Source organism: Convolutriloba macropyga, chromosome 12 (assembly GCF_964194025.1).
Source record: "Convolutriloba macropyga chromosome 12, txConMacr16.3, whole genome shotgun sequence".
NCBI lineage: Eukaryota > Metazoa > Xenacoelomorpha > Acoela > Convolutidae > Convolutriloba > Convolutriloba macropyga.
The window spans coordinates 16,013,849-16,028,759 of record NC_134479.1 but is presented as its reverse complement, the minus strand read 5'-3'; the positions used below and the strand labels follow the sequence as shown (position 1 = coordinate 16,028,759).

General features: G+C 34.5%; 1 long non-coding RNA gene across 1 annotated transcript; it reads right to left on the bottom strand.

Moving 5' to 3' along the window:
- Nucleotides 1-13,125: 13,125 nt before the first annotated feature.
- LOC142350250 (uncharacterized) lies at nucleotides 13,126-14,510 on the bottom strand. The gene is made up of 2 exons (XR_012760867.1): nucleotides 14,382-14,510; nucleotides 13,126-14,216 (listed from the first exon to the last, which is right to left on the bottom strand). It is a non-coding gene; the product is annotated as an uncharacterized LOC142350250 (long non-coding RNA).
- Nucleotides 14,511-14,911: the final 401 nt, after the last annotated feature.

Below are 14,911 nucleotides of genomic sequence, written 5' to 3'. Positions count from 1 at the left end.
ACTTCTGCAAAACCAGAAGTATAAAACACACAATTTATTTTTTACAATAGCATGTTCTCAAGAAGGGAAGGCCAAAAGCCAACAGGGGGCTTGTAGAAGGACGCCCCATGAAAACAAAGTATGATATCAAGAAAGGATGTTATACATGCTAAATATATAAGGTCTACACAAAGGCAACAATGTTTTCTTTAAAAACGGTTAAAAACTTTTTGGGTTCTTTTAGAATTCTAAAACGACTCCTTGAAAAATTGGGCATAGGTTACCCACTAGATGCTCTATTATGACAAACATAGCTAAATTTTTCCAAGATCTAATATTGGATGCCTTGAATTATCTACGAGTTAACAGCACAACCCAATGCTAAATTAGTGAAACACTAAGTCAGTTTTCTGTAACAATTATGATGAGGAAAATTTACCAGCTATTCCATTTTTCATACTGTATAAAACGCTACCCCCTTGAATTGTTTGAGAAAGTTTACGAATACTAGTATCCTAATAGTTTCGATTTGAATGGTTTCAATGTTGATAATTTTTACAAATCGTAATTTAATTATACTAAAGCAAATAACATGAGTTTGAAGGTTGAACCATCAAACCGTTGCTTATATTAAATGTTTACGATGTAACAGAAAGCCTGTACAAACGTGCAAAAGAGTTCAAAATTGTTCAGTGCGAACTAGTGACATCAATACGCTTGTGTACATGAGTTTGAAACAATCAAAATTTAAACGAGTCTATTTGTGAATTACATTTAAAAAATGACCAACTGAAAGATGTCAATGTTTAACAGACTTCTAAGAGAGCTCGCGAGCCAGTCATGCACACGCGCCCATACACAAACACACCATACCACGCACACGCACACGAGAACACATACATACAAACTGCTCCCATTCCTCGTCAAAACAACGAAAGGGTGTCTGATTTGCGTGTTACATCTTCATTATTTTTGATACACCTACCAGTCTAGATCTGCGATCTACAATATTTCTAACCAGCTATTTAGAATAGTTTCTGAATTCTCGATTCTCACGTAGTCGCCATTAATCCACAAATCGTCACAAAAATATTATGTTTAAAATAATAAAGTTTAAAAATTTAAGTTAAAAAATTTTATTTTTTAAAGCAAGATTCAACAATACACTTTCTAACGAAAGACGTTTTTTTTTCAATTCAAAAATGCACAACAGAAATTTTTTTAAAGCAAAATAAAAATTGGCATTTTAAAGAATGAACTTCTTAATTACTGACTTTGTGTGGTTCTTAATTACTGACCTTGTGGGCCGACTTGTTTTACCCTCTTTCAAGATATTTACCCCTGATTCGACGAAATTAGGCTATCAATTCATACATAGGGGGAAAATAGATTTGTGAGCAGTTTGGCTCATTCGAGTGGAGCCATCCGAAATAAAAAACTAATTTCCTTAATCTGCATCAGGCTGCTCTTCTTTCAAACATTTTCTCAAAATCGGGGGTTCTCTCAAATTCTGATAGAGCAAATCAGATCTGAATCAGGTTAAAGGCACTCTGATTTTTGTTGATGCCCAGCACTTTGTTCATGTGAAAATTTACACTGAAGAGTCTTGGTTTTTGTGCATGAAAAATAATATGTTCAGCTTAGCTCCCGCTTACAAGGTTTGCTTTATCTGCGGTTCGAAGTTCTTCGCGTGTACTTATAAATTATCCTTTGCGTAGTAAGTCGTAATCACTAAGCTAAGTGGGCTTTGTAGTAATTACCTACAAACTTGCTTAAGTATTAAGAGCGTGTATACTAGTATGTAACTACAAGTTATAAGCTACAAAATTATGAAATTATGCTGCTCAGACTCCATATCGGCGCATGAGTTTTTTCGGACTGTACAGGATAAAGTTAGGCTGTGTAAACTCAATGAACTCATTTCAATCATAAAGATGATAAACTGCGCATAAAGAAAGTTGAATTACACTTGATGATGTGCAATGTTTCAGATCTGAATTCCAGTTTTACTATTGATGTATGCTGTTTCAACACTTAAAGGCTCAAGTCCGGGAATATTACTGAACAAGCCCACAAAAAACACAAATTTTTTGCTCTTCAAATATTTTCAGCTCGTCAATACCATGCTCATTTTATCTGCAATTCTCCGAATTGTCGCGAAGTTAAAAAAAATGCGTAAATATTAACTGATGTTTTTAATCCATTATTTAGTTTTCTGCTACTTGCTAATAAGGGTAGCTGCCTTACGCTGTATTAAAAAAGATCCTGAATAAGGAATTATGTCTTTTCACTGTACCCCTTTCTCTCTCTACTCATAAACGCATTTTTTTTTAAAAAAAGGAGCAAAATTGGTAGCATAGTTAATGTGGTTGAAATAAAAAAAAAACTGATCACCGTTCCAGAATTGAAGAGAAATGTCAAATATTCAAGGGTGTTTTCATTGGTTCTCCTGTAAATTTCACAAGTTTGTTACGTGTTTTGAGAGAACAAATGAGGTAATAAAGTATTAAAGCTCTCGAAGAATAGATTTAATTTTCCAAAACTTTTTGCACAACGAAACTTTTCGCCAACTTCCCCTCATATATTCAGATAAATGCGCATACGAAAATACCCTTTTTGCACAGACTGATGTTCACTTAAATAAAACTGAAGAATTCTCAAATAGAAACTTCTCCCAAGAACTCATACACATACAAACACATTACCACTGCCAAAAACAAAAAGGCTTTAACGCCCCCTGAACAAACACAGAAACACGCACAGAGACTCACACACACACAAACGCACGTATACAAGTAGACAAATACACAACTAAACACAAAAATATAACGAATGGGCCATCACAAACCACAAAAATTAAAAACACGAAGACTATCATAATGATTGAACTTTGCTTCGAACAATATTGTTGGGAGAAACTGCGGAATCAAATCAATCGCTTTAAAATGATAAAAATCTAGCGCCTGTTTTAGTCCTGGTGCTTTTTTATACACAAAATTTTATTTTGCTTGATTGTCTTTTCTTTTGCGAAACTTAATTTTCTGACAAAATTTTTTGGTTCTGGAGGTCTGCTTTGCGTTATTAGCATCAATCTCATTGCACCTGTTAGAATTTGATTTTTATGCACTGCAATTTTGCGAAAAGCAAAAAAGTGCGCCAAAACTGATGTCACTCATTTTAAGCTCTTAACATAATTTGAAGGCCCTTAGTTTTCTAGAACTAAATCAGGCTTAAATTCAAATCACTTCGCTGCAATGTCATGGTAATGTGCGTTCGCACAATGTTCCGACCCCGCTCTTACAAGTTTTGTCTACTTGTCTACCAAATGAGGAACAGATAGAACACTTCCAAAAATTCACATATCGTTCATCAAACAATTAAGTGGAAAAAAAGCTGGATTAGAGGGCCCACGAAACTTGCCATTATTGTGAGTAATAGACAAGACACACAAAAATCATATAATAGCAAACATTGATTACGACCAAAAATCGACGTCTACATTTAAAAAGAACACCCAATAACAAAATGAATATGGAATCAGATAAAACAAGAATTCAACAAACTAAACTGTACTTCAATAGTTAAGATATGAGACCTGTCAAAAATGAGACTTGGTAACAGGTCGACAAATAAGAGTAAAATTGGCAAAGTTCAAATATGCGATTCTGTTTTTAAAAACAACCAATTTCAAATCGATTAAAACTAATACATACGAACTCGGCTCATTAACAAGTTTAAGTTTTACTTCATAAGAAGCAATTATGGACCTGTCATTATCCATAATATGTCAGAGGACTAAAAAAGAACAAAAATGCAAAAAAATTAGTTAAAACTAACAAGGCGTTGTCGCAACCGTTAAATCCATAGGCTATCCATGAAGAAAATTAAGTATCTTCAATTGCACATTTTTTCAACGCGAGTTGGGCCACTACAATAGCTAATGTGGAAAGGGAACAAAAAATTCAAAAATGGGCAAATACCCAAAAATTACTTTTATGAAAATGCGTGGTAACAAAGAGAAGTAACCATTAGCTGAAACCAAAATCATCAAAAGAACTGAATGACGAAAAATAGGAAGCAACCTTGATTCACCACAAAGAGGATGAGACATGTCAATACAGAAACCAAGCTACAAACATGATAAGATAAAAGTGACAAACCTGAGAAATCCACAAACAAACAATGATCTTTCAAATTAAAACAAAAATCGATTAAGTTGCAGGCGCTCACGATGGATGTCAGTAGTTCTTGTTTTTTATGAGACTGAATCATAACAAGTCGAAAAAAAACAAAAAAGGACAGAATTCAAAATTTCGCACAAAAATTATCGAAAACACACTGTTGAAGCCGTTAAAACTATAAGACATTGAAAACCACTTCAAATGGCAAAGAATTTGATTTTTTTGCTTGGGAATCCTTCAATTTCAAATGGGTCTTCATTGCAAAGGGGTCTATGTGAAAAAGACAACAAAAAGAACCACAGAATTTGAAGTATCCAAAACTTATGAAACTCTTATGAAAACACATTTTTAAGCTCTAAAGACAGCAGTAAAAAAGCAACACCAGATATATTGTTTGGAGCAACAAAAATTTAATGAGCCCTGTCACTAATGAGGCGAAGTGACTTCCGGACCAAAATGAGAACCAAAAATTCAAAAAAATTTGCTTAAAATAGAAAATTGGAAGCCATTAAAACCGTTAGCTATAAACTGAAATCAGCAAATAGATTCAATTAAAAATTCATTGAAGCAATTTAGACCTTTAATTGTCAAGAATATGCCGTACGACAACAAAGAACGACAACTAGAGACAAAAACAAAAAGTGCAATGAATTTTTCGAGAGAATGGTTTCGCAGCCGTTGAAACCATAAGCTAATAACAGAAAACTTCTAAAAGAATCTTTTGCGCCTTCTTTCAAGGCCGATTGGAGCTATCCTTAAGGTAATAATTTGAAAACAGTACAAATAACAACCTCAAAAACAGGTAAATATGCGAAATCAATTTTCTGAAATTTCGTAGTAAGAAAGCCCAGAAACCATTGGTTAAATATAAAACCATAAAGTGCTTTTTACTTGGAAAAAAATTTCCCTTTATGTACCCAAACTTTGGGAAAGAAGGTTGTAAACTAATGAGTCAATGGGGCATCTCAAGTATTAAGGAGCTTGCTAGTGGTGCTCCTGTCCTTTTTATTAAGGGTTTTTCTTTAGTGTTTTGCTAAGTTTTTTCAAGTGCGAGTTACGATGTATAAAATTTCTGATTTCTGCTAAGTTAAATTCTAAGTTAACAGCGGTGCTTTATAATAGCAACTAAACATCAGTACGGTAGTGGTAGTAACTGAAATCATACAATTTAATAGCGTGTAATATTTTTCCATTTTCTGTTTTTATCAACCAATCAAAAGCTAACGCGTCATAGTGAAATTAGCCAGTAGGAAAAAGTTTTCGACTTAAAGTTTGTGGGAATTTGGCCAATACTAATTAAAACATTCCAAAACACTTCTTCCTAATCCAAATGTCGCGTCCCTAATGCGAGCAAAAAATTTCATTCCCCTAATCGAGCTTTCACCTTTACCCCCCCCCCCCACCCCAGTCACAAAAAACAGCGTCACGTAATGCAACAGTCCGTAAAGTTTTGATTCCGATAAGTATAAGAACATGCACGACTTTCTCTCTCAGTTGGCCTGGTTCCGAAATTATGCAAGACCCCAATTGTTTTCTTTGGAAAAATCAGTATCACTTGAGTCAAGTTCAACTTTTTCTTTTTTTGCTGCAAATACTCCAAGAAATACCCCAAAGAAAACTGATATTCAGTTTTGCACAATGTTGTTATTTATTATCTCTCAAAAATTTTTTGTATTTGAGCTTTTGTTTGACGAACACTGAAAAATGATGCTGTTGTTATATATTATTGTCCTTTCCCAGCCAATTTTTTCGACAATATGCGGTTCTGTGGTTTCTATTAGCAATAGTTATCGATAATCGCGTCATAACTTGTAATAAAACATACCCTGGACAGAAATGGACATTTTTTTATCCCAAGAAAATTGACATAGCAGACACACATTTTATATTATCACAGAGCATCTTTCTTGTGTTTGGGGCAAAATCTTGGGGAGCCTTATCCAGGTGTGTTTTCTGTGAGAATAATAATTGCTCAGTATATACTTTTAACAAAGCCTCCCCTGAAGACAAGACTTGGTGACAGAAAAGTATTTCACACATTTGAGGCAATAATAAATCGCAAAAAGTTTAAAACTGTATTTAGCAAAGATCTTCGGTTAGAAGGTATCGAAGGATGGTCACTAGAAATTGTCCCCTCTCATTGGCTGACCTTCCTTGTCAACAACAACTCCCCTCTCATTGGGTTAGTTGAAAATCTGATTCGATAAACATTTTGGCGTCCTTCTCACAAGGATCGCTGAGACAGCCTAATCCAATCACCTGTGCGCTAAAGACAAACCAACTTGTTGAAAACTTCTGTTATCATGACGCAGAGCTATGCGTTTCAAGGTCTTCCGAAATAAGTTGGAAAAAACTTGAAAATGATCCAAAGCTATGGGTACAAATTCGAAGCTTATTTCGTGACACTTCGCCGGGTATTCATCATATATCCTCTCAGCATTTGCGAGAAAAAAACCACACCACCACGCGGCACCACATAAATTCCTGGTTCGCAGTGGGGAAGTTACGGTCACGTCAAACGCAGCGGTCACGTCCTGCAGATCAACTAGACAAAATGTCTCCAGGCCGTGAATTGTTCTCAGCAATCAAAGCAGCCCGATGATAATCAATCTCTTGCACGAGCATTCAAATTAAAAAATCATGGAAAAACTAATGCTTCCAAAATTGGCGAAGTAGCGGACAAGTTGACCTAAATCGCAAAAAGAACCTCAAAAATCAGCTCAGATGAGACTATTCCTATTTCCTAGAAATGAGTTCCCCAAACAGAGGACAATGAACTTGCCGAACAGAACAGACTAACGTCAAGCGCTTTGCTATCAAACGACAGACAGTGTCAATTGAATTTACAGGTGCAAAAACCTACCCCAGAGGGGTTCAAACGCGGACGTCCAGGTTAGCAGGACATCTAAAATACTCGGCTACAATGAACTTGCTTTCCTTTCATTCACAATTGTTTTAACCAACGCGAGCAACTAAGATCACACAAAAATGAAGCACTATAGTGTGAAAAAGTTACAAGAAGTCAACGAATAGTCTAGAACAAAAGCGCAAAAAAGGCCAGCTAAAATTTGCATTAAAAAGGCACGTTTACAATGATTGCTTCGATCTTTGTTCGAGAGCAATTAAAAATCAATTCATATGCACAATGCACAATGATCTCTTCATAACAATTGCATGTGGTCAGCAGGAACTTAGTCAGTTCAATTTGACTAAGAAAAAATTTCCCTACCATCAGAAACTCCGTTTACCATTGTAATATACTCGCAAAAACAAATTGTTCAGACCAAGAATTTTTAATAACTATTTTTAAGGTTTGCTAAAATAATAACTCAAGACTCGCAAAATCTAGAAGTGAACAAAATTGCAAAATATTATCCTAAATGGAACGCAAAATGGGCATCTGCACTGAGCCAAAAAAACATTGCTGGCAGAGTGCCAGAAAATTGCCGCAACAGCTTCGTAGATCTGCAGTCTGAAAAAGATAAAAGAAATATCTTTTTATTAAATCTGAGATGTAATACTTTGATTAAGAATCTGTTTAAGTTATTGCTGCTCAATTAATCTTTAATTAGGGCAACACGCACTCACTTGACCTTTTCTCTTTGAAATAAAGTGAAGAAAGGTCAATTTCAAAGTGAGGAACTCATTTTTGAGATTAAGATAAGCCACTGGTGACCAAAACCTTAATCACGCAAATAAACAAAACTCGCTCATATAAGAGTGAAAAATGAGGTTATGCACTGCATGATAGAATGATCAAAAAACAGTTTTCAAGTGATTGTGACGTCATGTGGTCGTAACAAAAATCAAGACGACGAAATAAAAAAACCATAGCAGGACAAGTCCTGAAATACAATTCAAAGAATTGAATGAAAAACTCAGACGTACTCTACGTGACCAGCTGATCAATTGAACAATGCCAGCCAGAACACAAACAAAATAAAAAAAAATTGAGAAACTAAAAGAATCAAAACTAAACAAAAATATACCCTTGCTAAAACTCATGAAACTTTTAAGACCAAGTCAAAATTTTTGCCTATAAAAAACTGTTTCAAAAATATGTTCAAAACCAATTTTGTTTTCTGAAATCGGTTCAGTATTATATCTGCAAGACCTGAAAAATATTCATTGGCCCTTGAAGATCGATTAACTCGAAAATGAACCAAAAATTTAAAAAAAATCAATTGCAAATTATAAGGAAATATTGCTGAAAATCGTGATATAAACTACTTCAGAAATATTTCTGTGTCTCTAGAGGCTATCCAGTAACCCAATTCCAAGCTTTAAAAAACTCATTGGCTCATAGATCGATAGTCAATAATTTTTAGAGAAAACTTAAAATAGAAGTTCGTTCTTTTAAAATGTTGAAAGCAATTCAATTGCGCCCTAGCAACTATTTAATTACATACTATCTAACCCTGGATGAGGTTACCTGGCTACTGCGGCAAGAAAAAATGAATAAAATACAAGTTTTTTTTTAAAAAACTTGAAAAAAATTGCCAATTTTATCAAAAACTTCTAAAAACTTAAAGGTAAAATTTTTGAAAACAAAACCATTAAATCAAAAAACCAAGCAGTAACTTTTTTATCACAACGTGGAATATGTTTTCTCCCACTTGAGAATGGACGAATATAAAAAACTGACAAAAACTTTAGTAAGCCTTAAAAAATTGCAGATTTTATCAAAAAAATGTTAAACTTTGAGACATTAAAATGTTAAAAGCCATTCCATTGTTAATAGAGACTATGCAGTGCCTTATTAACAACCCTCAAAGGAGATTTCCTGGTCCCTAAAGCTGGAAAAACTGAAAAAATGATGAAAATTTTCAAACTGAAAAAATTGCGAATTTTGTTATATTCAAAAGTTGAAACCTATTCCATGGCAAATAAAAACTTTTCAGTAACTTATTATCAAACCCCTGATGAGGTTTTCTGGCCCCTGGGACTCGAGCAACTTGAATAAAGATAATGAATGTCAAAAAATATAAAGAAAATTGCAAGTTTTGTCAAAAAATGCTAAAATTCATGATGGCGAAAACATGAAAACCATTCCATCACCTATAGAAACTATGCAGTAATCTAACATCAAACCCTTTATTTAAAGCCCACTTTGGGCCTCTAATGAAACTTAATGCACGCTGGGCTTTACCTGTTTATCCTGTTTTGAAAGATCAAAGTAATTGAAAAATGTGTGAACACATCTTAAAAAAAAGCGCACCAATACAATTCAAATTCTTTGAATTGCAAAAACATAGCAGGACAAGTCCTGAAATACAATTGAAAGAATTGAATGAAAAACTCAGACGTACTCTACGTGACCAGCTGATCAATTGAACAATGCCAGCCAGAACACAAAGAAAATAAAAAAAATGAGAAACTAAAAGAATCAAAACTAAACAAAAATATACCCCTGCTAAAACTCATGAAACTTTTCAGAACAAGTCAAAATTTTTCCCTTTAAAAAACTGTTTCAAAAATATGTTCAAAACCAATTTTTGTTTTTGAAATCGGTTCAGTATTATATCTGCAAGACCTGAAAAATATTCATTGGCCCTTGAAGATCGATTAACTCGAAAATGAACCAAAAATTTTAAAAAAATCAATTGCAACTTATAAGGAAATATTGCTGAAAATCGTGATATAAACTACTTCAGAAATATTTCTGTGTCTCTAGAGGCTATCCAGTAACCCAATTCCAAGCTTTAAAAAACTCATTGGCTCATAGATCGATAGTCAATAATTTTTAGAGAAAACTTAAAATAGAAGTTCGTTCTTTTAAAATGTTGAAAGCAATTCAATTGCGCCCTAGCAACTATTTAATTACATACTATCTAACCCTGGATGAGGTTACCTGGCTACTGCGGCAAGAAAAAATGAATAAAATACAAATTTTTTTAAAAAAAACTTGCCAATTTTATCAAAAAACTTCTAAAAGTTTAAATGTAAAATTTTTGAAAACAAAACCATTAAATGAAAAAACCAAGCAGTAACTTTTTTATCACAACGTGGAATATGTTTTCTCCCACTTGAGAATGGACGAATATAAAAAACTGACAAAAACTTTAGTAAGCCTTAAAAAATTGCAGATTTTATCAAAAAAATGTTAAACTTTGAGACATTAAAATGTTAAAAGCCATTCCATTGTTAATAGAGACTATGCAGTGCCTTATTAACAACCCTCAAAGGAGATTTCCTGGTCCCTAAAGCTGGAAAAACTGAAAAAATGATGAAAATTTTCAAAAAACTGCAAAAAATTCCGAATTTTGTTATATTCAAAAGTTGAAACCTATTCCATGGCAAATAAAAACTATACAGTAACTTATTATCAAACCCCTGATAAGATTTTCTGGCCCCTGGGACTCGAGCAACTTGAATAAAGATAATGAATGTCAAAAAATATAAAGAAAATTGCAAGTTTTGTCAAAAAATGCTAAAATTCATGATGGCGAAAACATGAAAACCATTTCATTACCTATAGAAACTATGCAGTAATCCAACATCAAACCCTTTATCAAACCCTAGAGGAGGTTTCTTGACACCTAGGGCTAAAACACTCAAAAAATGACATTTTCAAAAAACCTGAAAAAAATTGCAAAAATTAGTACCATTTTGCGTGTTTGTGTTTGTAGTACTAAAGCATATAGCTCATAAATTGGTCATAACAAGCAATGTTGTCTCGCAAAAAGCTTTCATTAACTTTTAAAAACTTCAACCTAAGACAACAAAACAAAAAAATCACAAAAAAAACATGATAAATTGCATCATTTTGAGCCCAAAAACTCCTAAAAAATGACCTTTTAATCTTAAATTAACGCCATCCCAGCAGCTGCACCACTATAAGCAATTGAAGGACTTCTAAAGCCCACTTTGGGCCTCTAATGAAACTTAATGCACGCTGGGCTTTACCTGTTTATCCTGTTTTGTTGAAAGATCAAAGTAATTGAAAAATGTGTGAACACATCTTAAAAAAAGCGCACCAATACAATTCAAATTCTTTGAATTGTAAAAACATAGCAGGACAAGTCCTGAATTACAATCCAAAGAATTGAAATAACTAATGACCCAAAAATTGATATTTGACAGAAGGAATGGAATTCAATTATGACCCAACATTTAAAATTTTTACAGCAACATTAAACTAAGACAGTCAACAAAGCACCTCACTATAGGCGCAAAAATGAAAAAATGTTAAAAACAATTAGAATTTTTTTCCAAGAATTAAGATTTAAAAAATCTCCCATAAACAACAGTTTCTGAAAAAAATGGACACAAACCACCTTATATTGAGTACATAACACAACAACCTTGTGGGAAACAATGACAGATAGAGCAAAAAATAGGCAAAAAATGAAGAAAATAGGCATAGATCAGAAACTTTGAAAACCAGTGGCGCCAAACTAAGAGAACCTCATAACTACAGGCCAAATCATTTAACCACAACATGTCATAGAACTTTAAAAGTCAAGAAAAGTTTTTCGCTAATGGCTGAAAAAGGGACAATAGAACCAAAAATGAAGGTAAGGTTGAGAAATCCACTTAAGCTTTTGAAAGAAATGAATGAAAACGTTAGCTAAAAGTTGGAGCCAAAGAATTAACTAAAATTACGCCGTACTAGGATGCCAAAAAAGTTGTGTTTGAGACTGCGCAGACCACAAGAAAAACACAAAAACTAGAGACCAAAAAAACCTTTCGAAAAGCAAGTACAAGAATCTTAAAAATTATTACTATGAAATCAAGTAACCACTTAAATTCACCTAAAGCTTGTTAGCAACCGCTGAAATCTGCCATAAATGAGATGAATTTGATAAAAGAGCAATAAGTACAGTAAAGACTAACAAAACTGTAGAAAAAATTTTTGGAAAAACGAAAAGCATATAAGTAAGTCAAAGAAAAAACTAACTCAGATCTAAAACAATAAAATCGATTATTTAGGCAGCCTTAGCAACCGATGAGGTTTGTCATTTGGGCCACTGAGAGGTAAGACAACAAATTGGGCAACAAAAAATGGAAATCTCAAAAATTCGACATGTCTTGAAAGGAAAGAAATCAAACAATTGAAAGGAAAGAAATCAAACAATTGAAAGGAAAAAAATCAAACAATTGAAAGGAAAGAAATCAAACAATTGAAAGGAAAGAAATCAAACAACTGAAAGGAAAGAAATCAAACAATTGAAAGGAAAGAAATCAAACAATTGAAAGGAAAGAAATCAAACAATTGAAAGGAAAGAAATCAAACAATTGAAAGGAAAGAAATCAATGGATTAGAAATTCATATTAGCATTCGATGCGCCCTGTCACTAATGAGATTAAATGATAAGACAACAAAAAGTACAACAAAAACTCAAAACTCACTAAAAATCATTATAATATTTTTGAGAACAAATAGTGTCAAAGTCCCGAATATCGTTGTACATACACACAAACAAATAATTAGGTTCAATTTGGCCTCAACAGCAACTAATGAGACTGCCATTAATGATACTAGGTGACAAAACAAGAGAAATAATGAAAAAATCAAATTTTCAATAAAGGTCAGTGTAAGAAAAAGGATTAGCTGACCGTGGATGAGTTCAATCAAATGCAAATAGGCGCCATTAGAACACATAGGCATCACCTGAAAACAGCAGTGAAATTGCCGCACGTGCAAAAAAATTGCTTTCAAAAACCTAAAATTCGTTAAATACCAACTTCTCACTCCACTTTAGAGGTACTTGGAAATAAATCACTCTTCAAACCAACTCGATTTTTTGCTCCCTAAACTACTCCATTCACCAATACATAAATATTCAAAAACCAAGAGAAGGCAAATAATAGCACCAGCTATCGCGGTGCGGCTATTAGACATTACAGAGCAGTGCCAGTATGCAATTCATTCAAGAATTAAAACTTCGGTTTTAATTATTTCATCCAAAAATTCCAATCCTGAAACGGCCTGTTGAACTCATGACTTCGTTCGTTTACGAGATTATGGTTTTCAAAAATAAATTCTTCAGCTGTTGATCAACGTAATATAAAACCGCATCATCAAAGTTTTTATCATTTCAAAGCAACAATTGCCAAAAATCTTTCAAAGAACAAGTGAAAAGATTCAATGAAATTATTTCTTCGGTCCGACACTTTGACAATCACTTGGTTCTTCGCTGTTTTGATATTGAACAGCTCGTAATCGTCACAAAACAAGCTGAGACAATTTTCAAGGTGCACACTGATCGCTGAGCTGAAGAAGACAGCCTATTTTGATCTTTCTCTCATCTTCCTTCGCTTTTTCTTCAGGCGGCGCACGCGCTTTTTCTTCCACTTATCACGCATGATCTGAAAAAAAAAAGAATGTAAAATACTAACTTTGTGAGTTCAATCAACCTAAGTACAATAGTCTAATTCTAGATACTATATTTTACAAATGGCCATGCCTCGCGGGCCTCAGTGGCCTGTGGGACTTGATGTGAATCTATCACAAGCGAACCTGAGATCAGTTTCCCCTAGACCAGTTTCGGCTTAACGCAATTTCTGAGCATATTTATATTAACATTCATATCCTTCTTTTAAAACATGGACAATTCCTTGAGCGTATTATGGAGCATCCATTCCAGAAAAGCAGAACACATTAACATGGTCTTCTGATCGGTCAGCAACAATATTTCTATATTTTGATACGTCTACCACTTGACTAGCGCAACTGCTGCTGCTGGCAGGAAAATTTTCAATTGTCTATCTTTTCAGTTACAGTAATTGAGAAGATATTTGATCAAAAAGACTATCATAAAACATCAATTCTTCAGATACGCAAGAACACAATACTGCCAATTCAGCCAAACCTCAATGCCCACAACGATGTTGCACAAACAGTTTAAGAAACAAAATCATGTTAAAGCTCTAGGTTGAAAGTTGACCAATTCTCCTTCTTTCAGGTAATAGGATGTCGGCATATTGCGAAAAATTGGCACCAAAGAAGAGTTTCATCTGAGAGCAGGATTATTACTTGGATCGCTCTCTCATCTTCCTCCTCTTTTTCTTCAAACGTCTCACGCGTTTCTTTTTCCATTTATCGCGCATGATCTGAAGTAATTCAAACATTTGCAACAAAAATGTTAACGAGGCCAAATAGAATCGGCAAAGTGCTACGCCAAAAATGTACGTGAGAAACCAATGGATAGAGGGGTTAAAAAAGTTCACAATTTCCCAGTCATAAAGGGCGTGGTTTTTGTGTTAAGAAAGACATACTCGGATAAACTGAATGAAATCCTTAGTGCCAGCCAGTTTGAGGCTCGTAATGGAGTAAGTGACGATCTAACCAACCATAAAAACCGAGAAACTGATAAATAGTAGGCTGCATCAACTAATGAAACAGTGAAAGATAAGTGAACATAACCGACTAACGTCGGGCGAATTGCTCTCAAACGACCGGCGAGCGGTTGGCTTTGTCAGTAGCTAGCCACGGGGCGGGGGGGGGGGGGGGTTGCACCGGGGGCTAATGGGGGGGGGGGGTAACACTGGGCTGGGGCAACACCGCGGTGGGGGGTGGAGGCAATAGGGGGGGGGGGGTTGTTGGGGGTGTCTCAACCTCTAAGAACCTTCCTTCATACCATAAGTATAAGTCTCCAAAACAAGTTGAGCTGTGAAACAGAGCTGAAAGGCTCTAAGAGCATTTAATGCCCGCTGGGCGCTACCTGTTTATCCCGTTTTTGAGGACGAAAAGTCAAAAGCGTCAGACGAAAAATCGGTCAAGCGAAAAATCGCATAAAAAAGACGGA